The 23,196-nt window shown below is 54.7% G+C and overlaps 1 pseudogene; it reads right to left on the bottom strand.

Moving 5' to 3' along the window:
- Nucleotides 1–5,592: 5,592 nt before the first annotated feature.
- Nucleotides 5,593–23,196, bottom strand: part of LOC139255402 (F-box/WD repeat-containing protein 1A-like) — a 441,926-nt pseudogene continuing 424,322 nt past the window's right edge.

Below are 23,196 nucleotides of genomic sequence, written 5' to 3'. Positions count from 1 at the left end.
ACTCGCACCAATTCCTGCTCACCCATCACCCCTGTGCTCACTGACATACATTGGTTCTGGTTCAGCAATGTCTCGATTTTAAAATTCTCATCCTTGTTTTCAAATCCCTCCATGGCCCTCGCCCCTCCCTATCTCTGTAATCTCCTCCAGCCCCACAACCCCCGAGATGTCTGCGCTCCTCTAATTCTCCCCTCTTGAGCATCCATCAACCATTTCTGGCCGTGCCTTCTGTTGCCTGGACCCCAAGCTCTGGAACTCCCTGCCTAAACCTCTCTGTCTCTCTACCTCTCCCTCCTCCTTTAAAACACTCCTTAAAACCTACCTCTTTGACCAAGCTTTTGGTCACCTGCGCTAATTTCTCCTTCTGTGACTCGGTGTCAAATTTTTTATGTATAATACTCCTGTGAAGCGCCTTGGGATGTTTCACTACATTAAAGGCGCTATATAAATGCAAGCTGTGCTGTTGTGTAGGAGAAAGACTTGCAATTGTACAGCTCCTCATCGCATTAGTCAAAAATTAGTCCAGAAACGCTTTGCATATAATTCATTAACTGATGGTTGTTACGTAGGCAAATGTGGCAGCCATGTTGAGCACAGCACGATCCAACAAACAGCACTGGGGTAAGTGAGCAGCTTACCCGTTCGTTGTGGATGTTGGTTGAAGGAGGAATGTTAGTCAAAGGATTATTTTTTTTTAATATGCATCAGAAGCAGCGCAACAAGCGGACGGGAGCTCGGTTTACCGTCTCCTGCGAAGTAGGGCGGGAGGAATTAGCAGCGTTCAAACAAAAAAGCGGGGTAACTGTGTAGAGAAATTGTCACTGCGGTCTTTGCAGAATAACCTCGGCAGCCAGTCAACAGGCTACGAGCAGGGCAGCATCTATACAAAGAGCAGGAGTGAGGCCCACTAATCGCCTCACTTGTCGATGGAGCAGGCTACCCTGTGAGTCGAGTGGTTTAATTAACCCCGCAGTATTAGTATTAGGCTGTCCCTCGTATCGAGGGTGACTTGCTTCCACACCAAGAAGGGATGAGTTCACAGGTGTTTCAATGAGGGACCTGACAATCTAGGTCCCGAACTACATACTAAAGGATGGAAGATGCCTGTGCATGGATTCTTTAAACATGGGGTGGCCGTTGCACACCAACCACCACACGGGCTTGACAGAGCCAGGTCTTGATCCAGTGGCAAGGTTAACCAAGACGACTGGAGACCAAGCTCTGCTGCACAGACCCAGTGTGCACACATGCTCCTACTATCCATAGATCGTAGTGTGGGTTGGCCCGTGCTGCCCCTGAGCCCTCGCCTCTACTGGGCCCCGAACCCTCCCCTCTCCTGGGCCCCGATCACAATGCTCCTGGGCCCCGATCTCTCACTGCTCCTCCGCCCCGATAAAAATAGAGCAGTCAGAAACAGGACATCTCCCGCAGTAAGGGCTAGGAGTTTGGCGCTCAGTCCAACATCTAATATTGTCTTGGCCTCTGGACAGACTCATCATTTCCTTCACCGGGTCATTCCTGCCTCTCTATTTTGGCCATCCCAGATGGACACTCACTGTTCTCTTGAGCATCACTGATTATAATCGCTCAACCATTGGTGGCCGTGCCTTCAGCTGCCTGGGGCCCAAGCTCTGGAACTCCCTCCCTAAACCTCTCTGCCTCTCTTTTCTCCTTTAAGACGTTCCTTAAAACCTACCTCTTTGACCAAGCTTTTGGTCACCTGCCGTAATTTCTTCTGTGGCTCAGTGTTAAATTTATTATTTTGTCTTAAAACACTCCTGTGAAGCGCCTTGGGTCGTTTTACTACGTTAAAGGTGCTATATAAATACAAGTTGTTGTTGCTGATGTTCAATGGTGCTGCTGGGATCTCTGTGCTGCCTGCTCCCTGTTTAATGAGAGTCTCAATACCGGACTGATAGTTATCTGTGGAGGAATTGGATGCAATTTATTTCTTTGGAGTTCCGTGCCAGTTGGTGCCAACAGTTCTTTAACAACAATTCACATGTCTGCAACAGCTTGACTGATAGAAAGATTATGGGTGCAGTTATCCAGCAGTGGCCACGGACAACCGGCTCTGTGTCAATAACCAGTCAGATCCAGAGCTGTGCCATCTCCAGCAAGGATACCTGCAGGCTAACATGCACTTGGGCGGGCGGGCGGCCGATGCAGTTCAATGCCGAGGTGGGAGGTAGTGCATTTGTAGATATATGAAATCGATGGGCAGGTAAAGACCAGCTTGTCCATCAAACCTGCCCAACATTCATGCTGCATGAAGAATTGTGACTTCCAACAGCAAGCCCCCCTTCCCCCCCCACCCCCTGACGTCCCACACCGAGGGTCCTTGAATGCAGGGAGCATGTAAATGAGGGGACCAAGGATGGAAGAAACCATGTCGGGATGGGAGGGGCAGTCTTTCCAGCAGCAAGACGTCCCCTCGTTGACATCATCTACAGCACCTTTCACGAGCACCGGACGTTCCAAAGCCCTTTACAGACAATTAAGTGCTTTTTTGAATGTAGTCACTGTTGTAATGTGGGAAACGCGGCAGCCAATTTGGGCACAGTAAGCTCCCACAAACAGCAATGTGGCAATGACCCACATAATCTGTTTTAGTGATGTTGGTTGAGGGATAAATATTGGCCACGACACTGAGGAGAACTCCCATGCTCTTCTTCGAAATAGTACCATGGGATCTTTTACATCCACCTGAGAGAGCAGTCAGGGCCTCAGTTTAACATTTCATCCCCAGCGCCCTGTGTTACTGACTGTATCTCTACTGATGTTAATCCAGCTCCCTCACACTGTCACTCAGTAACCCCTCTCCCCCAGTGCCCTGTGTTATTGACTGTATCTGTACTGATATTAATCCAGCTCCCTCACACTGTCACTCAGTAACCCCTCTCCCCCAGTGCCCTGTGTTATTGACTGTATCTGTACTGATATTAATCCAGCTCCCTCACACTGTCACTCAGTAACCCCTCTCCCCCAGCATCCTGTGTTACTGACTGTATCTGTACTGATATTAATCCAGCTCCCTCGCACTGTCACTCAGTAACCCCTCTCCCCCAGCGTCCTGTGTCACTGACTGTATCTGTACTGATATTAATCCAGCTCCCTCACACTGTCACTCAGTAACTCCTCTCCCCCAGTGCCCTGTGTCACTGACTGTATCTGTACTGATATTAATCCAGCTCCCTCACACTGTCACTCAGTAACTCCTCTCCCCCAGTGCCCTGTGTCACTGACTGTATCTGTACTGATGTTAATCCAGCTCCCTCACACTGTCACTCAGTAACCCCTCTCCCCCAGCGCCCTGTGTTATTGACTGTATCTGTACTGATGTTAATCCAGCTCCCTCACACTGTTACTGTAAGGGGAATGCTGAGGGTAATGTTTCAGGCAGTCATCATTAAAGGCAGTCCCTCGGGATCGAAGAAGACTTGCTTCCACTCTTAGCATGAGTTGTTAGGTGGCTGTACAGTCCAATACGAGAACCACAGTATCTGTCACAGGTGGGACAGACAGTCGTTGAGGGAAAGGGGGGTGGGATTGGTTTGCCGCACACTCCTTCTGCTGCTTGCGTTTGATTTCTGCATGCTCTCGGCAACGATACTCGAGGTGCTCAGCGCCCTCCTGGATGCACTTCCTCCACTTAGGGCGGTCTATTGCCAAGGACTCCCAGGTGTCAGTGGGAATGTTGCACTTTATCAGGGAGGCTTTGAGGGTGTCCTTGTAACGTTTCCTCTGCCCACCTTTAGCTCATTTGCCATGGACGAGTTCCGAGTAGAGCGCTTGCTTTAGGAGTCTCTTGTCTGGCTTGCACACTATGTGGCCTGCCCAGCGGAGCTGATCAAGTGTGGTCAATGCTTCAATGCTGGGGATGTTGGTCTGGACGAGGACGCTAATGTTGGTGCGTCTGTCCTCCCAGGGGATTTGTAGGATCTTGCAGAGATACATAGAAACATAGAAAATAGGTGCAGCAGTAGGCCATTCGGCCCTTCGAGCCTGCACCACCATTCAATAAGATCATGGCTGATCATTCACCTCAGTACCCCTTTCCTGCTTTCTCTCCATACCCCTTGATCCCTTTAGCAGTAAGGGCCATATCTAACTCCCTCTTGAATATATCCAATGAACTGGCATCAACAACTCTCTGCGGTAGGGAATTCCACAGGTTAACAACTCTCGGAGTGAAGAAGTTTCTCCTCATCTCAGTCCTAAATGGCTTACCCCTTATCCTTCGACTATGTCCCCTGGTTCTGGACTTCCCCAACATCAGAAACATTCTTCCTGCATCTAACCTGTCCGGTCCCGTCAGAATCTTGTAAGTTTCTATGAGATCCCCTCTCATTCTTCTAAACTCCAGTATATAAAGGCCCAGTTGATCCAATCTCTCCTCATATGTCAGTCCCGCCATCCCGGGAATCAGTCTGGTGAACCTTCACTGCACTCCATCAATAGCAAGAACGTCCTTCCTCAGATTAGGAGACCAAAATTGAACACAATATTCCAGGTGAGGCCTCACCAAGGCCCTGTACAACTGCAGTAAGACCTCCCTGCTCCTATACTCAAATCCCCGAGCTATGAAGGGCAACATACCATTTGCCTTCTTCATCGCCTGTTGTACCTGCATGCCAACTTTCAATGACTGATATACCATCACACCCAGGTCTCATTGCACCTCCCCCTTTTCTAATCTGCCGCCATTCAGATAATATTCTGCCTTCGTGTTTTTGCCCCCAAATTGGATAACCTCACATTTATTCACATTATATTGCATCTGCCATGCATGTGCCCACTCACCTAACCTGTCCAAATCACCCTGCAGCCTTTTAGTGTCCTCACAGCTCACACCGCCACCCAGTTTAGTGTCATCTGCAAACTTGGAGATATTACACTCAATTCCTTCATCTAAATCATTAATGTATATTGTAAATAACTGGGGTCCCAGCACTGGTAGTATTTCTTCAGCGACTTGAGGTGTCTACTGTACATGGTCCACGTCTCTGAGCCATACAGGAGGGCGGTTATTACTACGGCCCTGTAGACCATAAGCTTGGTGGCAGTTTTGAAGGACTGGTCTTCGAACTCTCTTTTCCTCAGGGCGGCCGAAGGCTGCACTGGCGCACTGGAGGCAGTGTTGGATCTTGTCGTCAATGCCTGCTCTTGTTGATAGGAGGCTCCCGAGATATGGGAAAGTGGTCCATGTTGTCCAGGGCCACGCCGTGGATCTTGATGTTTGGGGGGCAGTGCTGTGCGGCGAGGACAGGCTGGTGGAGGACCATTGTCTTACTAATGTTTAGCGTAAGGCCCATGCTTTCATACGCCTCGGTAAATGCGTCGACTATGTCCTGGAGTTCAGCCTCTGTGTGTGCACAGACGCAGGCGTCGTCCGCGTACTGAAGCTCAACGACAGAGTTGGGGTGGTCTTGGACCTGGCATGGAGACGGCGAAGGTTGAACAGGTTCCCACTGGTTCTGTAGTTCAGCTTCCCGGAGCAGTATGTCGGAGCCCAGTGACAGGAATGTTACAATGGAAGAGATGAGTGGGCAGCGTCACCTGTGGAAGTATGAGGGTGAGGCGGAGAGTTGTCTATCTGAAGGTGTAGGTAAAGCCCTGGGAAGCCGAACACTCTGACTCATCCTGTCCTGTCCGGTCGTTCAGGAAGTCCCAGATCCAGATCGTGTCATTGTGGGAACTGATCACAAAATCCGAAACTCTGAACTGCATACGGAAAACTCGGCCAGAATGTTCCTGGAATTGGAAACAAAAGATTAAACCCACAAGCAGTTATATTCTGAGCCATCCTCCCATGGACAGGGGAACATCTCCCATCAGGTGAAAGGGGAAAATCTCCCGGGGAAAGGGGAACATGTCCCGGGGAAAGGGGAACATGTCCCGGGGAAAGGGGAACAAGTCCCTCCCGGGGAAAGGGGAACATATCCCAGGGAAAGGGGAATGAGTCCCTCCCGGGGAAAGTGGAACACATCACAGGGAAAGAGGAACATGTCCTGTGGAAAGGGGAACATGTCCCAGGGAAAGGGGAACATGTCCCGGGGAAAGGGGAACATGTCCCAGGGAAAGGGGAACATGTCCCGGGGAAAGGGGAACATGTCCCAGGGAAAGGAGAACATGTCCCGGGGAAAGGGGAAAATGTCCCAGATAAGGGGAACATGACCCAGGGAAAGGGGAACATGTCCCAGAAAAGGGAACACGTCCCGGGGAAAGGGACACATGTCCCAGGGAAAGGGGAACATGTCCCAGGGGAAGGGGAACATGTTCCAGGAAAAGGGAAACATGTCCCGGGGAAAGGGGAACATGTCCCTCCCGGGGAAAGGGGAACATGTCCCTCCCGGGGAAAGGGGAACATGCCCCGGGGAAAGGGGAACATGTCCTTGGAAAGGGGAACGTGTCCTGGGAAAAGGGTTACATGTTCCAGGAAAAGGGAAACATGTCCCGGGGAAAGGGGAACATGACCCGGGGAAAGGGGAGCATGTCCCTCCCGGGGAAAGTGGAACATGTCCTGGGGAAAGAGGAACATGTCCCGGGGAAAGTTGAACATGTCCCGCGGAAACGTGAACGTGTCCCGGGGAAAGTGGAACATGTCCCGGGGAAAATGTAACATGTCCCGGGGAAAGGGGAACATGTCCCTCCCGGGGAAAGGGGAACATGTCCCGCCCGGGGAAAGGGGAACACGTCCCGGGGAAAGGGGAACATGTCCCTCCCGGGGAAAGGGGAACATGTCCCTCCCGGGGAAAGGGGAACATGTCCCGCCCGGGGAAAGGGGAACATGTCCCGGGGAAAATGGAACATGTCCCTCACGGGGAAAGGGGAACATGTCCCGCCCGGGGTAGGGGAACATGTCCCGGGGAAATTGCAACATGTCCCTCCCGGGGAAAGGGGAACATGTCCCGGGGAAAGGGTAACATGTCCCGGGGAAAGGGGAACATGTACCGGGGAAAGGGGAACATGTCCCGCTGGAGAAAGGGAAACAACTCCCTCTCGGGGAAAGGGGAACATGTACCGGGGAAAGACGAACATGTCCCGGGGAAAGAGTAACATATCCCAGGGAAAGGGTAACATGTCCCGGGGAAAGGGGAACATGTACCGGGGAAAGGGGAACATGTCCCGCTGGAGAAAGGGAAACAACTCCCTCTCGGGGAAAGGGGAACATGTACCGGGGAAAGACGAACATGTCCCGGGGAAAGAGTAACATATCCCAGGGAAAGGGAAACATGTACCGGAGAAATGGGAACATGTCCCGGGTAAAGGGTAACATTTCCCGCTGGAGAAAGGGGAACAACTTCCTCCCGGGGAAAGGGGAACATGTCCCGGGGAAAGGATAACATGTCCCAGGGAAAGGCGAACATGTCCCTCCCGGGGAAATTGGAACATGTCCCGGGGAAAGGGGAACATGTCCCCGGGAAAGGGAAACATATCCCGGGGAAAGGGGAACACGTCCAGGGGAAAGGGGAACATGTCCCTCCCGGGAGAAGGGGAACATTTCCCGGGGAAAGGGGAACATGTCCCTCCCGGTGAAAGGGGAACATGTTCCAGGGAAAGGGGAACATGTCCCGGGGAAAGGGGAACATGTCACGGGGAAAGGGGAACAAGTCCTGGAGAAAGGGGAACATGTCCCTCCCGGGGAAATGGGAACATGTCCTGGGGAATAGGGAACATGTCCCGGTGGAAAGGGGAACATGTCCCGGGGAAAGGGGAACATGTCCCGTGGAAAGGGGAACATGTCCCGGGGAAAGGGGAACATGTCCTGGGGAAAGGGGAACTTGTCCCGTGGAAAGGGGATCATGTCCCTCCCGGAGAAAGGGGAACATGTCCCGGGGAAAGGGGAACATATCCCGGGAGAAGAGGAACATTTCCCGGGGAAAGGGGAACACGTCCGGGGAAATGGGGAACATGGCCCGGCGAAAGGGGAATATGTCCGATGGAAAGTGGAAAATGTCCCTCCCGGGGAATGGGGAGCATATCCCTCCCAGGGAAAGGGGAAATGTTCCGGGGAAAGGGGAACATGTCCCAGGGAAAGGGGAACATATCCCGGGGAAAGGGTAATATATCCCGGGAAAAGGGGAACATGTCCTGGGGATAGTGGAACATATCCCGGGGAAAGGGGAACAAGTCCCAGGCAAAGGGGAACATGTCCCAGGGAAAGAGGAACATGTCCCGAGGAGAGGGTAAAATATCCCGGCGATTGGGTAACATATCCCAGGGAAAGAGGAACATGTTCCGGGGAAAGGGGAACATGTCCCAGGGAAAGGGGAACATGTCCCGAGGAAAGGGGAATGTTTAATGGGGAAATGGATACATATCCCGGGGAAAGGGGAATATGTCCCAGGGAAAGGGGAATATGTCCCTCCAAGGAAAAGGGGAACATGTCCCTCCAAGGGAAAGTGGAACACATCCCAGGGAAAGGGGAACATGTTCCGGGGGAAGGGGAGCATGTCCCTCCTGTGGAAAAGGGAACATGTCCCAGGGAAAGGGGAACATGTCCCAGTGAAAGGGGAACATGTCCTGGGGAAAGGAGAATATGTTCCAGGAAAGGGGAACATGTCCCGGGGAAAGGGGAACATGTCCCGGGGAAAGGGGAACATGTCCCAGTGAAAGGGGAACATGTCCTGGGGAAAGGAGAATATGTTCCAGGAAAGGGGAACATGTCCCGGGGAAAGGGGAACATGTCCCGGGGAAAGGGGAACATGTCCTTCCCAGGGAAAGGGGAACATGTCCCGGGAAAGTGGAACATGTCCCGGGGAAAGGGGATCATCTCCCTCCGGCGAAAGGGGAACGCGTATCGGGGAAAGGGTAACATATCCCGGGGAAAGGGTAACATGTCTCTCCCAGGGAAAGGGGAACATGTCCCGGGGAAAGTGGAAGATGTCCCGGGGAAAGGGGATCATCCATGTCCCGGGGAAAGGGGATCATCTCCCTCCGGGGAAAGGGGAACATGTATCGGGGAAAAGGTAATATATCCCGGGGAAAGGGGAACATGTCCCGGGGAAAGGGGAACATGTCCCAGGGAAAAGGGAACATTTCCCTCCTGGGGAAAGGGGAACATGTTCCGGGAAAAGGGGAACATGTCCCAGGAAAAGGGGAACATGTCCCGGGAAAAGGGGAACTTGTTCTGGGGAAAAGGAAACATGTAACGGGGAATGGGGAACATGTCCCGGGGAAAGGGGAACATGTCCCTCCCGGGGAAAGGGGAACATGTCCCGCCCGGGGAAAGGGGAACACGTCCCGGGGAAAGGGGAACATGTCCCTCCCGGGGAAAGGGGAACATGTCCCTCCCGGGGAAAGGGGAACATGTCCCGCCCGGGGAAAGGGGAACATGTCCCGGGGAAAATGGAACATGTCCCTCACGGGGAAAGGGGAACATGTCCCGCCCGGGGTAGGGGAACATGTCCCGGGGAAATTGCAACATGTCCCTCCCGGGGAAAGGGGAACATGTCCCGGGGAAAGGGTAACATGTCCCGGGGAAAGGGGAACATGTACCGGGGAAAGGGGAACATGTCCCGCTGGAGAAAGGGAAACAACTCCCTCTCGGGGAAAGGGGAACATGTACCGGGGAAAGACGAACATGTCCCGGGGAAAGAGTAACATATCCCAGGGAAAGGGTAACATGTCCCGGGGAAAGGGGAACATGTACCGGGGAAAGGGGAACATGTCCCGCTGGAGAAAGGGAAACAACTCCCTCTCGGGGAAAGGGGAACATGTACCGGGGAAAGACGAACATGTCCCGGGGAAAGAGTAACATATCCCAGGGAAAGGGAAACATGTACCGGAGAAATGGGAACATGTCCCGGGTAAAGGGTAACATTTCCCGCTGGAGAAAGGGGAACAACTTCCTCCCGGGGAAAGGGGAACATGTCCCGGGGAAAGGATAACATGTCCCAGGGAAAGGCGAACATGTCCCTCCCGGGGAAATTGGAACATGTCCCGGGGAAAGGGGAACATGTCCCCGGGAAAGGGAAACATATCCCGGGGAAAGGGGAACACGTCCAGGGGAAAGGGGAACATGTCCCTCCCGGGAGAAGGGGAACATTTCCCGGGGAAAGGGGAACATGTCCCTCCCGGTGAAAGGGGAACATGTTCCAGGGAAAGGGGAACATGTCCCGGGGAAAGGGGAACATGTCACGGGGAAAGGGGAACAAGTCCTGGAGAAAGGGGAACATGTCCCTCCCGGGGAAATGGGAACATGTCCTGGGGAATAGGGAACATGTCCCGGTGGAAAGGGGAACATGTCCCGGGGAAAGGGGAACATGTCCCGTGGAAAGGGGAACATGTCCCGGGGAAAGGGGAACATGTCCTGGGGAAAGGGGAACTTGTCCCGTGGAAAGGGGATCATGTCCCTCCCGGGGAAAGGGGAACATGTCCCGGGGAAAGGGGAACATATCCCGGGAGAAGAGGAACATTTCCCGGGGAAAGGGGAACACGTCCGGGGAAATGGGGAACATGGCCCGGCGAAAGGGGAATATGTCCGATGGAATGTGGAAAATGTCCCTCCCGGGGAATGGGGAGCATATCCCTCCCAGGGAAAGGGGAAATGTTCCGGGGAAAGGGGAACATGTCCCAGGGAAAGGGGAACATATCCCGGGGAAAGGGTAATATATCCCGGGAAAAGGGGAACATGTCCTGGGGATAGTGGAACATATCCCGGGGAAAGGGGAACAAGTCCCAGGCAAAGGGGAACATGTCCCAGGGAAAGAGGAACATGTCCCGAGGAGAGGGTAAAATATCCCGGCGATTGGGTAACATATCCCAGGGAAAGAGGAACATGTTCCGGGGAAAGGGGAACATGTCCCAGGGAAAGGGGAACATGTCCCGAGGAAAGGGGAATGTTTAATGGGGAAATGGATACATATCCCGGGGAAAGGGGAATATGTCCCAGGGAAAGGGGAATATGTCCCTCCAAGGAAAAGGGGAACATGTCCCTCCAAGGGAAAGTGGAACACATCCCAGGGAAAGGGGAACATGTTCCGGGGGAAGGGGAGCATGTCCCTCCCGTGGAAAAGGGAACATGTCCCAGGGAAAGGGGAACATGTCCCAGTGAAAGGGGAACATGTCCTGGGGAAAGGAGAATATGTTCCAGGAAAGGGGAACATGTCCCGGGGAAAGGGGAACATGTCCCGGGGAAAGGGGAACATGTCCCAGTGAAAGGGGAACATGTCCTGGGGAAAGGAGAATATGTTCCAGAAAAGGGGAACATGTCCCGGGGAAAGGGGAACATGTCCCGGGGAAAGGGGAACATGTCCTTCCCAGGGAAAGGGGAACATGTCCCGGGAAAGTGGAACATGTCCCGGGGAAAGGGGATCATCTCCCTCCGGCGAAAGGGGAACGCGTATCGGGGAAAGGGTAACATATCCCGGGGAAAGGGTAACATGTCTCTCCCAGGGAAAGGGGAACATGTCCCGGGGAAAGTGGAAGATATCCCGGGGAAAGGGGATCATCCATGTCCCGGGGAAAGGGGATCATCTCCCTCCGGGGAAAGGGGAACATGTATCGGGGAAAAGGTAATATATCCCGGGGAAAGGGGAACATGTCCCGGGGAAAGGGGAACATGTCCCAGGGAAAAGGGAACATTTCCCTCCTGGGGAAAGGGGAACATGTTCCGGGAAAAGGGGAACATGTCCCAGGAAAAGGGGAACATGTCCCGGGAAAAGGGGAACTTGTTCTGGGAAAAAGGAAACATGTAACGGGGAATGGGGAACATGTCCCGGGGAAAGGGGAACATGACCCTCCCAGGGAAAGGGAAACATGTCCCAGGGAAAGGGGAACATGTCCCGGGGAAAGGGGAACATGTCCCGGGGAAAGGGAACTTGTCCCGTGGAAAGGGGATCATGTCCCTCCCGGGGAAAGGGGAACATTTCCCGGGGAAAGGGGAACATATCCCGGGGAAAGTGGAAGATGTCCCGGGGAAAGGGGATCATCCATGTCCCGGGGAAAGGGGATCATCTCCCTCCGGGGAAAGGGGAACATGTATCGGGGAAAAGGTAATATATCCCGGGGAAAGGGGAACATGTCCCGGGGAAAGGGGAACATGTCCCAGGGAAAAGGGAACATTTCCCTCCTGGGGAAAGGGGAACATGTTCCGGGAAAAGGGGAACATGTCCCAGGAAAAGGGGAACATGTCCCGGGAAAAGGGGAACTTGTTCTGGGGAAAAGGAAACATGTAACGGGGAATGGGGAACATGTCCCGGGGTAAGGGGAACATGACCCTCCCAGGGAAAGGGAAACATGTCCCAGGGAAAGGGGAACATGTCCCGGGGAAAGGGGAACATGTCCCGGGGAAAGGGAACTTGTCCCGTGGAAAGGGGATCATGTCCCTCCCGGGGAAAGGGGAACATTTCCCGGGGAAAGGGGAACATGTGCTGGGGAAAGGGGAACATGTCCCTCCCGAGGAAAGGGAAACATGTAACGGGGAAAGGGGAACATGTCTTGGGGAAAGGGGAACATGTCCCTCCCAGGGAAAGGGAAACATGTCCTGGGGAATAGGGAACATGTCCCGTTGGAAAGGGGAACATGTCCCGGGGAAAGGGGAACATGTCCCGTGGAAAGGGGAACATGTCCTGGGGAAAGGGGAACTTGTCCCGTGGAAAGGGGATCATGTCCCTCCCGGGGAAAGGGGAACATGTCCCGGGGAAAGGGGAACATATCCCGGGAGAAGAGGAACATTTCCCGGGGAAAGGGGAACAAGTCCTGGAGAAAGGGGAACATGTCCCTCCCGGGGAAAGGGGAACATGTCCTGGGGAATAGGGAACATGTCCCGGTGGAAAGGGGATCATGTCCCGGGGAAAGGGGAACATGTCCCGTGGAAAGGGGAACATGTCCCGGGGAAAGGGGAACATGTAACGGGGAAAGGGGAACATGTCCCGGGAAAAGGGGAACATGTCCCTCCCAGGGAAAGGGAAACATGTCCTGGGGAATAGTGGAACATGTCCCGGTGGAAAGGGGAACATGTTCCGGGGAAAGGGGAACATGTCCCGTGGAAAGGGGAACATGTCCTGGGGAAAGGGGAACTTGTCCCGTGGAAAGGGGATCATGTCCCTCCCGGGGAAAGGGGAACATGTCCCGGGGAAAGGGGAACATATCCCGGGAGAAGAGGAACATTTCCCGGGGAAAGGGGAACACGTCCGGGGAAATGGGGAACATGGCCCGGCGAAAGGGGAATATGTCCGATGGAAAGTGGAAAATGTCCCTCCCGGGGAATGGGGAGCATGTCCCTCCCAGGGAAAGGGGAAATGTTCCGGGGAAAGGGGAATATGTCCCAGGGAAAGGGGAACATATCCCGGGGAAAGGGTAATATATCCCGGGAAAAGGGGAACATGTCCCGGGGAAAAGGGAAAACGTCCGGGGGAAAGGGTAACATATCCTGGGGATAGTGGAACATATCCCGGGGAAAGGGGAACAAGTCCCTGGCAAAGGGGAACATGTCCCAAGGAAAGGGGAACATGTCCCGGGGAAAGTGGAACATGTTCCTCCAGGGGAAAGGGGAAGATTTAACGGGGAAATGGGAACATATCCCAGGGAAAGGGGAACATGTCCCAGGAAAAGGGGAATATGTCCCTCCAAGGGAAAGTGGAACACGTCCCAGGGAAAGGGGAACATGTTCCGGGGCAAGGGGAGCATGTCCCTCCCGTGGAAAGGGGAACATGTACCAGGGAAAAGGGAACATGTCCCAGTGAAAGGGGAACATGTCCTGGGGCAAGGAGAACATGTCCCGGGGAAAGGGGAACATGTACCGGGGAAAGGGGAACATGTCCCAGGGAAAGTGGAACATGTTCCTCCCGGGGAAAGGGGAAGATTTAACGGGGAAATGGGAACATATCCCGGGGAAAGGGGAACATGTCCCAGGGAAAGGGGAATATGTCCCTCCAAGGGAAAGGGGAACACGTCCCTCCAAGGGAAAGTGGAACACGTCCCAGGGAAAGGGGAACATGTTCCGGGGCAAGGGGAGCATGTCCCTCCCATGGAAAGGGGAACATGTCCCAGGGAAAGGAGAATATGTCCCAGGAAAGGGGAACATGTCCCGGGAAAGTGGAACATGTCTCGGGGAAAGGGGATCATCCATGTCCCGGGGAAAGGGGATCATCTCCCTCCGGGGAAAGGGGAACATGTCCCGGGGAAAGGGGAACATGACCCTCCCAGGGAAAGGGAAACATGACCCTCCCGGGGAAATTGGAACATGTCCCGGGGAAATGGGAACATGTCCCGGGTAAAGGGTAACATTTCCCGCTGGAGAAAGGGGAACAACTTCCTCCCGGGGAAAGGGGAACATGTCCCGGGGAAAGGATAACATGTCCCAGGGAAAGGCGAACATGTCCCTCCCGGGGAAATTGGAACATGTCCCGGAGAAAGGGGAACATGTCCCCGGGAAAGGGAAACATATCCCGGGGAAAGGGGAACACGTCCAGGGGAAAGGGGAACATGTCCCTCCCGGGAGAAGGGGAACATTTCCCGGGGAAAGGGGAACATGTCCCTCCCGGTGAAAGGGGAACATGTTCCAGGGAAAGGGGAACATGTCCCGGGGAAAGGGGAACATGTCACGGGGAAAGGGGAACAAGTCCTGGAGAAAGGGGAACATGTCCCTCCCGGGGAAATGGGAACATGTCCTGGGGAATAGGGAACATGTCCCGGTGGAAAGGGGAACATGTCCCGGGGAAAGGGGAACATGTCCCGTGGAAAGGGGAACATGTCCCGGGGAAAGGGGAACATGTCCTGGGGAAAGGGGAACTTGTCCCGTGGAAAGGGGATCATGTCCCTCCCGGGGAAAGGGGAACATGTCCCGGGGAAAGGGGAACATATCCCGGGAGAAGAGGAACATTTCCCGGGGAAAGGGGAACACGTCCGGGGAAATGGGGAACATGGCCCGGCGAAAGGGGAATATGTCCGATGGAAAGTGGAAAATGTCCCTCCCGGGGAATGGGGAGCATATCCCTCCCAGGGAAAGGGGAAATGTTCCGGGGAAAGGGGAACATGTCCCAGGGAAAGGGGAACATATCCCGGGGAAAGGGTAATATATCCCGGGAAAAGGGGAACATGTCCTGGGGATAGTGGAACATATCCCGGGGAAAGGGGAACAAGTCCCAGGCAAAGGGGAACATGTCCCAGGGAAAGAGGAACATGTCCCGAGGAGAGGGTAAAATATCCCGGCGATTGGGTAACATATCCCAGGGAAAGAGGAACATGTTCCGGGGAAAGGGGAACATGTCCCAGGGAAAGGGGAACATGTCCCGAGGAAAGGGGAATGTTTAATGGGGAAATGGATACATATCCCGGGGAAAGGGGAATATGTCCCAGGGAAAGGGGAATATGTCCCTCCAAGGAAAAGGGGAACATGTCCCTCCAAGGGAAAGTGGAACACATCCCAGGGAAAGGGGAACATGTTCCGGGGGAAGGGGAGCATGTCCCTCCTGTGGAAAAGGGAACATGTCCCAGGGAAAGGGGAACATGTCCCAGTGAAAGGGGAACATGTCCTGGGGAAAGGAGAATATGTTCCAGGAAAGGGGAACATGTCCCGGGGAAAGGGGAACATGTCCCAGTGAAAGGGGAACATGTCCTGGGGAAAGGAGAATATGTTCCAGGAAAGGGGAACATGTCCCGGGGAAAGGGGAACATGTCCCGGGGAAAGGGGAACATGTCCTTCCCAGGGAAAGGGGAACATGTCCCGGGAAAGTGGAACATGTCCCGGGGAAAGGGGATCATCTCCCTCCGGCGAAAGGGGAACGCGTATCGGGGAAAGGGTAACATATCCCGGGGAAAGGGTAACATGTCTCTCCCAGGGAAAGGGGAACATGTCCCGGGGAAAGTGGAAGATGTCCCGGGGAAAGGGGATCATCCATGTCCCGGGGAAAGGGGATCATCTCCCTCCGGGGAAAGGGGAACATGTATCGGGGAAAAGGTAATATATCCCGGGGAAAGGGGAACATGTCCCGGGGAAAGGGGAACATGTCCCAGGGAAAAGGGAACATTTCCCTCCTGGGGAAAGGGGAACATGTTCCGGGAAAAGGGGAACATGTCCCAGGAAAAGGGGAACATGTCCCGGGAAAAGGGGAACTTGTTCTGGGGAAAAGGAAACATGTAACGGGGAATGGGGAACATGTCCCGGGGAAAGGGGAACATGACCCTCCCAGGGAAAGGGAAACATGTCCCAGGGAAAGGGGAACATGTCCCGGGGAAAGGGGAACATGTCCCGGGGAAAGGGAACTTGTCCCGTGGAAAGGGGATCATGTCCCTCCCGGGGAAAGGGGAACATTTCCCGGGGAAAGGGGAACATGTGCTGGGGAAAGGGGAACATGTCCCTCCCGAGGAAAGGGAAACATGTAACGGGGAAAGGGGAACATGTCTTGGGGAAAGGGGAACATGTCCCTCCCAGGGAAAGGGAAACATGTCCTGGGGAATAGGGAACATGTCCCGTTGGAAAGGGGAACATGTCCCGGGGAAAGGGGAACATGTCCCGTGGAAAGGGGAACATGTCCTGGGGAAAGGGGAACTTGTCCCGTGGAAAGGGGATCATGTCCCTCCCGGGGAAAGGGGAACATGTCCCGGGGAAAGGGGAACATATCCCGGGAGAAGAGGAACATTTCCCGGGGAAAGGGGAACAAGTCCTGGAGAAAGGGGAACATGTCCCTCCCGGGGAAAGGGGAACATGTCCTGGGGAATAGGGAACATGTCCCGGTGGAAAGGGGATCATGTCCCGGGGAAAGGGGAACATGTCCCGTGGAAAGGGGAACATGTCCCGGGGAAAGGGGAACATGTAACGGGGAAAGGGGAACATGTCCCGGGAAAAGGGGAACATGTCCCTCCCAGGGAAAGGGAAACATGTCCTGGGGAATAGTGGAACATGTCCCAGTGGAAAGGGGAACATGTTCCGGGGAAAGGGGAACATGTCCCGTGGAAAGGGGAACATGTCCTGGGGAAAGGGGAACTTGTCCCGTGGAAAGGGGATCATGTCCCTCCCGGGGAAAGGGGAACATGTCCCGGGGAAAGGGGAACATATCCCGGGAGAAGAGGAACATTTCCCGGGGAAAGGGGAACACGTCCGGGGAAATGGGGAACATGGCCCGGCGAAAGGGGAATATGTCCGATGGAAAGTGGAAAATGTCCCTCCCGGGGAATGGGGAGCATGTCCCTCCCAGGGAAAGGGGAAATGTTCCGGGGAAAGGGGAACATGTCCCAGGGAAAGGGGAACATATCCCGGGGAAAGGGTAATATATCCCGGGAAAAGGGGAACATGTCCCGGGGAAAAGGGAAAACATCCGGGGGAAAGGGTAACATATCCTGGGGATAGTGGAACATATCCCGGGGAAAGGGGAACAAGTCCCAGGCAAAGGGGAACATGTCCCAAGGAAAGGGGAACATGTCCCGGGGAAAGTGGAACATGTTCCTCCAGGGGAAAGGGGAAGATTTAACGGGGAAATGGGAACATATCCCAGGGAAAGGGGAACATGTCCCAGGAAAAGGGGAATATGTCCCTCCAAGGGAAAGTGGAACACGTCCCAGGGAAAGGGGAACATGTTCCGGGGCAAGGGGAGCATGTCCCTCCCGTGGAAAGGGGAACATGTACCAGGGAAAAGGGAACATGTCCCAGTGAAAGGGGAACATGTCCTGGGGCAAGGAGAACATGTCCCGGGGAAAGGGGAACATGTACCGGGGAAAGGGGAACATGTCCCAGGGAAAGTGGAACATGTTCCTCCCGGGGAAAGGGGAAGATTTAACGGGGAAATGGGAACATATCCCGGGGAAAGGGGAACATGTCCCAGGGAAAGGGGAATATGTCCCTCCAAGGGAAAGGGGAACACGTCCCTCCAAGGGAAAGTGGAACACGTCCCAGGGAAAGGGGAACATGTTCCGGGGCAAGGGGAGCATGTCCCTCCCATGGAAAGGGGAACATGTCCCAGGGAAAGGAGAATATGTCCCAGGAAAGGGGAACATGTCCCAGGGCTAAGTGGAACATGTCCCGGGGAAAGGGGAACATGTCCCTCCCGGGGAAAGGGGAACATGTCCCTCCCGGGGAAAGGGGAACATGTCCCGCCCGGGGAAAGGGGAACATGTCCCGGGGAAAATGGAACATGTCCCTCACGGGGAAAGGGGAACATGTCCCGCCCGGGGTAGGGGAACATGTCCCGGGGAAATTGCAACATGTCCCTCCCGGGGAAAGGGGAACATGTCCCGGGGAAAGGGTAACATGTCCCGGGGAAAGGGGAACATGTACCGGGGAAAGGGGAACATGTCCCGCTGGAGAAAGGGAAACAACTCCCTCTCGGGGAAAGGGGAACATGTACCGGGGAAAGACGAACATGTCCCGGGGAAAGAGTAACATATCCCAGGGAAAGGGTAACATGTCCCGGGGAAAGGGGAACATGTACCGGGGAAAGGGGAACATGTCCCGCTGGAGAAAGGGAAACAACTCCCTCTCGGGGAAAGGGGAACATGTACCGGGGAAAGACGAACATGTCCCGGGGAAAGAGTAACATATCCCAGGGAAAGGGAAACATGTACCGGAGAAATGGGAACATGTCCCGGGTAAAGGGTAACATTTCCCGCTGGAGAAAGGGGAACAACTTCCTCCCGGGGAAAGGGGAACATGTCCCGGGGAAAGGATAACATGTCCCAGGGAAAGGCGAACATGTCTCTCCCGGGGAAATTGGAACATGTCCCGGGGAAAGGGGAACATGTCCCCGGGAAAGGGAAACATATCGCGGGGAAAGGGGAACACGTCCAGGGGAAAGGGGAACATGTCCCTCCCGGGAGAAGGGGAACATTTCCCGGGGAAAGGGGAACATGTCCCTCCCGGTGAAAGGGGAACATGTTCCAGGGAAAGGGGAACATGTCCCGGGGAAAGGGGAACATGTCACGGGGAAAGGAGAACAAGTCCTGGAGAAAGGGGAACATGTCCCTCCCGGGGAAATGGGAACATGTCCTGGGGAATAGGGAACATGTCCCGGTGGAAAGGGGAACATGTCCCGGGGAAAGGGGAACATGTCCCGTGGAAAGGGGAACATGTCCCGGGGAAAGGGGAACATGTCCTGGGGAAAGGGGAACTTGTCCCGTGGAAAGGGGATCATGTCCCTCCCGGGGAAAGGGGAACATGTCCCGGGGAAAGGGGAACATATCCCGGGAGAAGAGGAACATTTCCCGGGGAAAGGGGAACACGTCCGGGGAAATGGGGAACATGGCCCGGCGAAAGGGGAATATGTCCGATGGAAAGTGGAAAATGTCCCTCCCGGGGAATGGGGAGCATATCCCTCCCAGGGAAAGGGGAAATGTTCCGGGGAAAGGGGAACATGTCCCAGGGAAAGGGGAACATATCCCGGGGAAAGGGTAATATATCCCGGGAAAAGGGGAACATGTCCTGGGGATAGTGGAACATATCCCGGGGAAAGGGGAACAAGTCCCAGGCAAAGGGGAACATGTCCCAGGGAAAGAGGAACATGTCCCGAGGAGAGGGTAAAATATCCCGGCGATTGGGTAACATATCCCAGGGAAAGAGGAACATGTTCCGGGGAAAGGGGAACATGTCCCAGGGAAAGGGGAACATGTCCCGAGGAAAGGGGAATGTTTAATGGGGAAATGGATACATATCCCGGGGAAAGGGGAATATGTCCCAGGGAAAGGGGAATATGTCCCTCCAAGGAAAAGGGGAACATGTCCCTCCAAGGGAAAGTGGAACACATCCCAGGGAAAGGGGAACATGTTCCGGGGGAAGGGGAGCATGTCCCTCCCGTGGAAAAGGGAACATGTCCCAGGGAAAGGGGAACATGTCCCAGTGAAAGGGGAACATGTCCTGGGGAAAGGAGAATATGTTCCAGGAAAGGGGAACATGTCCCGGGGAAAGGGGAACATGTCCCGGGGAAAGGGGAACATGTCCCAGTGAAAGGGGAACATGTCCTGGGGAAAGGAGAATATGTTCCAGAAAAGGGGAACATGTCCCGGGGAAAGGGGAACATGTCCCGGGGAAAGGGGAACATGTCCTTCCCAGGGAAAGGGGAACATGTCCCGGGAAAGTGGAACATGTCCCGGGGAAAGGGGATCATCTCCCTCCGGCGAAAGGGGAACGCGTATCGGGGAAAGGGTAACATATCCCGGGGAAAGGGTAACATGTCTCTCCCAGGGAAAGGGGAACATGTCCCGGGGAAAGTGGAAGATGTCCCGGGGAAAGGGGATCATCCATGTCCCGGGGAAAGGGGATCATCTCCCTCCGGGGAAAGGGGAACATGTATCGGGGAAAAGGTAATATATCCCGGGGAAAGGGGAACATGTCCCGGGGAAAGGGGAACATGTCCCAGGGAAAAGGGAACATTTCCCTCCTGGGGAAAGGGGAACATGTTCCGGGAAAAGGGGAACATGTCCCAGGAAAAGGGGAACATGTCCCGGGAAAAGGGGAACTTGTTCTGGGAAAAAGGAAACATGTAACGGGGAATGGGGAACATGTCCCGGGGAAAGGGGAACATGACCCTCCCAGGGAAAGGGAAACATGTCCCAGGGAAAGGGAAACATGTCCCGGGGAAAGGGGAACATGTCCCGGGGAAAGGGAACTTGTCCCGTGGAAAGGGGATCATGTCCCTCCCGGAGAAAGGGGAACATTTCCCGGGGAAAGGGGAACATATCCCGGGGAAAGTGGAAGATGTCCCGGGGAAAGGGGATCATCCATGTCCCGGGGAAAGGGGATCATCTCCCTCCGGGGAAAGGGGAACATGTATCGGGGAAAAGGTAATATATCCCGGGGAAAGGGGAACATGTCCCGGGGAAAGGGGAACATGTCCCAGGGAAAAGGGAACATTTCCCTCCTGGGGAAAGGGGAACATGTTCCGGGAAAAGGGGAACATGTCCCAGGAAAAGGGGAATATGTCCCGGGAAAAGGGGAACTTGTTCTGGGGAAAAGGAAACATGTAACGGGGAATGGGGAACATGTCCCGGGGAAAGGGGAACATGACCCTCCCAGGGAAAGGGAAACATGTCCCAGGGAAAGGGGAACATGTCCCGGGGAAAGGGGAACATGTCCCGGGGAAAGGGAACTTGTCCCGTGGAAAGGGGATCATGTCCCTCCCGGGGAAAGGGGAACATTTCCCGGGGAAAGGGGAACATGTGCTGGGGAAAGGGGAACATGTCCCTCCCGAGGAAAGGGAAACATGTAACGGGGAAAGGGGAACATGTCTTGGGGAAAGGGGAACATGTCCCTCCCAGGGAAAGGGAAACATGTCCTGGGGAATAGGGAACATGTCCCGTTGGAAAGGGGAACATGTCCCGGGGAAAGGGGAACATGTCCCGTGGAAAGGGGAACATGTCCTGGGGAAAGGGGAACTTGTCCCGTGGAAAGGGGATCATGTCCCTCCCGGGGAAAGGGGAACATGTCCCGGGGAAAGGGGAACATATCCCGGGAGAAGAGGAACATTTCCCGGGGAAAGGGGAACAAGTCCTGGAGAAAGGGGAACATGTCCCTCCCGGGGAAAGGGGAACATGTCCTGGGGAATAGGGAACATGTCCCGGTGGAAAGGGGATCATGTCCCGGGGAAAGGGGAACATGTCCCGTGGAAAGGGGAACATGTCCCGGGGAAAGGGGAACATGTAACGGGGAAAGGGGAACATGTCCCGGGAAAAGGGGAACATGTCCCTCCCAGGGAAAGGGAAACATGTCCTGGGGAATAGTGGAACATGTCCCGGTGGAAAGGGGAACATGTTCCGGGGAAAGGGGAACATGTCCCGTGGAAAGGGGAACATGTCCTGGGGAAAGGGGAACTTGTCCCGTGGAAAGGGGATCATGTCCCTCCCGGGGAAAGGGGAACATGTCCCGGGGAAAGGGGAACATATCCCGGGAGAAGAGGAACATTTCCCGGGGAAAGGGGAACACGTCCGGGGAAATGGGGAACATGGCCCGGCGAAAGGGGAATATGTCCGATGGAAAGTGGAAAATGTCCCTCCCGGGGAATGGGGAGCATGTCCCTCCCAGGGAAAGGGGAAATGTTCCGGGGAAAGGGGAACATGTCCCAGGGAAAGGGGAACATATCCCGGGGAAAGGGTAATATATCCCGGGAAAAGGGGAACATGTCCCGGGGAAAAGGGAAAACGTCCGGGGGAAAGGGTAACATATCCTGGGGATAGTGGAACATATCCCGGGGAAAGGGGAACAAGTCCCTGGCAAAGGGGAACATGTCCCAAGGAAAGGGGAACATGTCCCGGGGAAAGTGGAACATGTTCCTCCAGGGGAAAGGGGAAGATTTAACGGGGAAATGGGAACATATCCCAGGGAAAGGGGAACATGTCCCAGGAAAAGGGGAATATGTCCCTCCAAGGGAAAGTGGAACACGTCCCAGGGAAAGGGGAACATGTTCCGGGGCAAGGGGAGCATGTCCCTCCCGTGGAAAGGGGAACATGTACCAGGGAAAAGGGAACATGTCCCAGTGAAAGGGGAACATGTCCTGGGGCAAGGAGAACATGTCCCGGGGAAAGGGGAACATGTACCGGGGAAAGGGGAACATGTCCCAGGGAAAGTGGAACATGTTCCTCCCGGGGAAAGGGGAAGATTTAACGGGGAAATGGGAACATATCCCGGGGAAAGGGGAACATGTCCCAGGGAAAGGGGAATATGTCCCTCCAAGGGAAAGGGGAACACGTCCCTCCAAGGGAAAGTGGAACACGTCCCAGGGAAAGGGGAACATGTTCCGGGGCAAGGGGAGCATGTCCCTCCCATGGAAAGGGGAACATGTCCCAGGGAAAGGAGAATATGTCCCAGGAAAGGGGAACATGTCCCGGGAAAGTGGAACATGTCTCGGGGAAAGGGGATCATCCATGTCCCGGGGAAAGGGGATCATCTCCCTCCGGGGAAAGGGGAACATGTCCCGGGGAAAGGGGAACATGACCCTCCCAGGGAAAGGGAAACATGTCCCTCCCGGGGAAATTGGAACATGTCCCGGGGAAATGGGAACATGTCCCGGGTAAAGGGTAACATTTCCCGCTGGAGAAAGGGGAACAACTTCCTCCCGGGGAAAGGGGAACATGTCCCGGGGAAAGGATAACATGTCCCAGGGAAAGGCGAACATGTCCCTCCCGGGGAAATTGGAACATGTCCCGGAGAAAGGGGAACATGTCCCCGGGAAAGGGAAACATATCCCGGGGAAAGGGGAACACGTCCAGGGGAAAGGGGAACATGTCCCTCCCTGGAGAAGGGGAACATTTCCCGGGGAAAGGGGA

The sequence above is a fragment of the Pristiophorus japonicus genome, chromosome 3 (genome assembly GCF_044704955.1).
Source record: "Pristiophorus japonicus isolate sPriJap1 chromosome 3, sPriJap1.hap1, whole genome shotgun sequence".
Lineage (NCBI taxonomy): Eukaryota > Metazoa > Chordata > Chondrichthyes > Pristiophoridae > Pristiophorus > Pristiophorus japonicus.
This window is presented reverse-complemented; position numbering and strand designations above follow the sequence as displayed.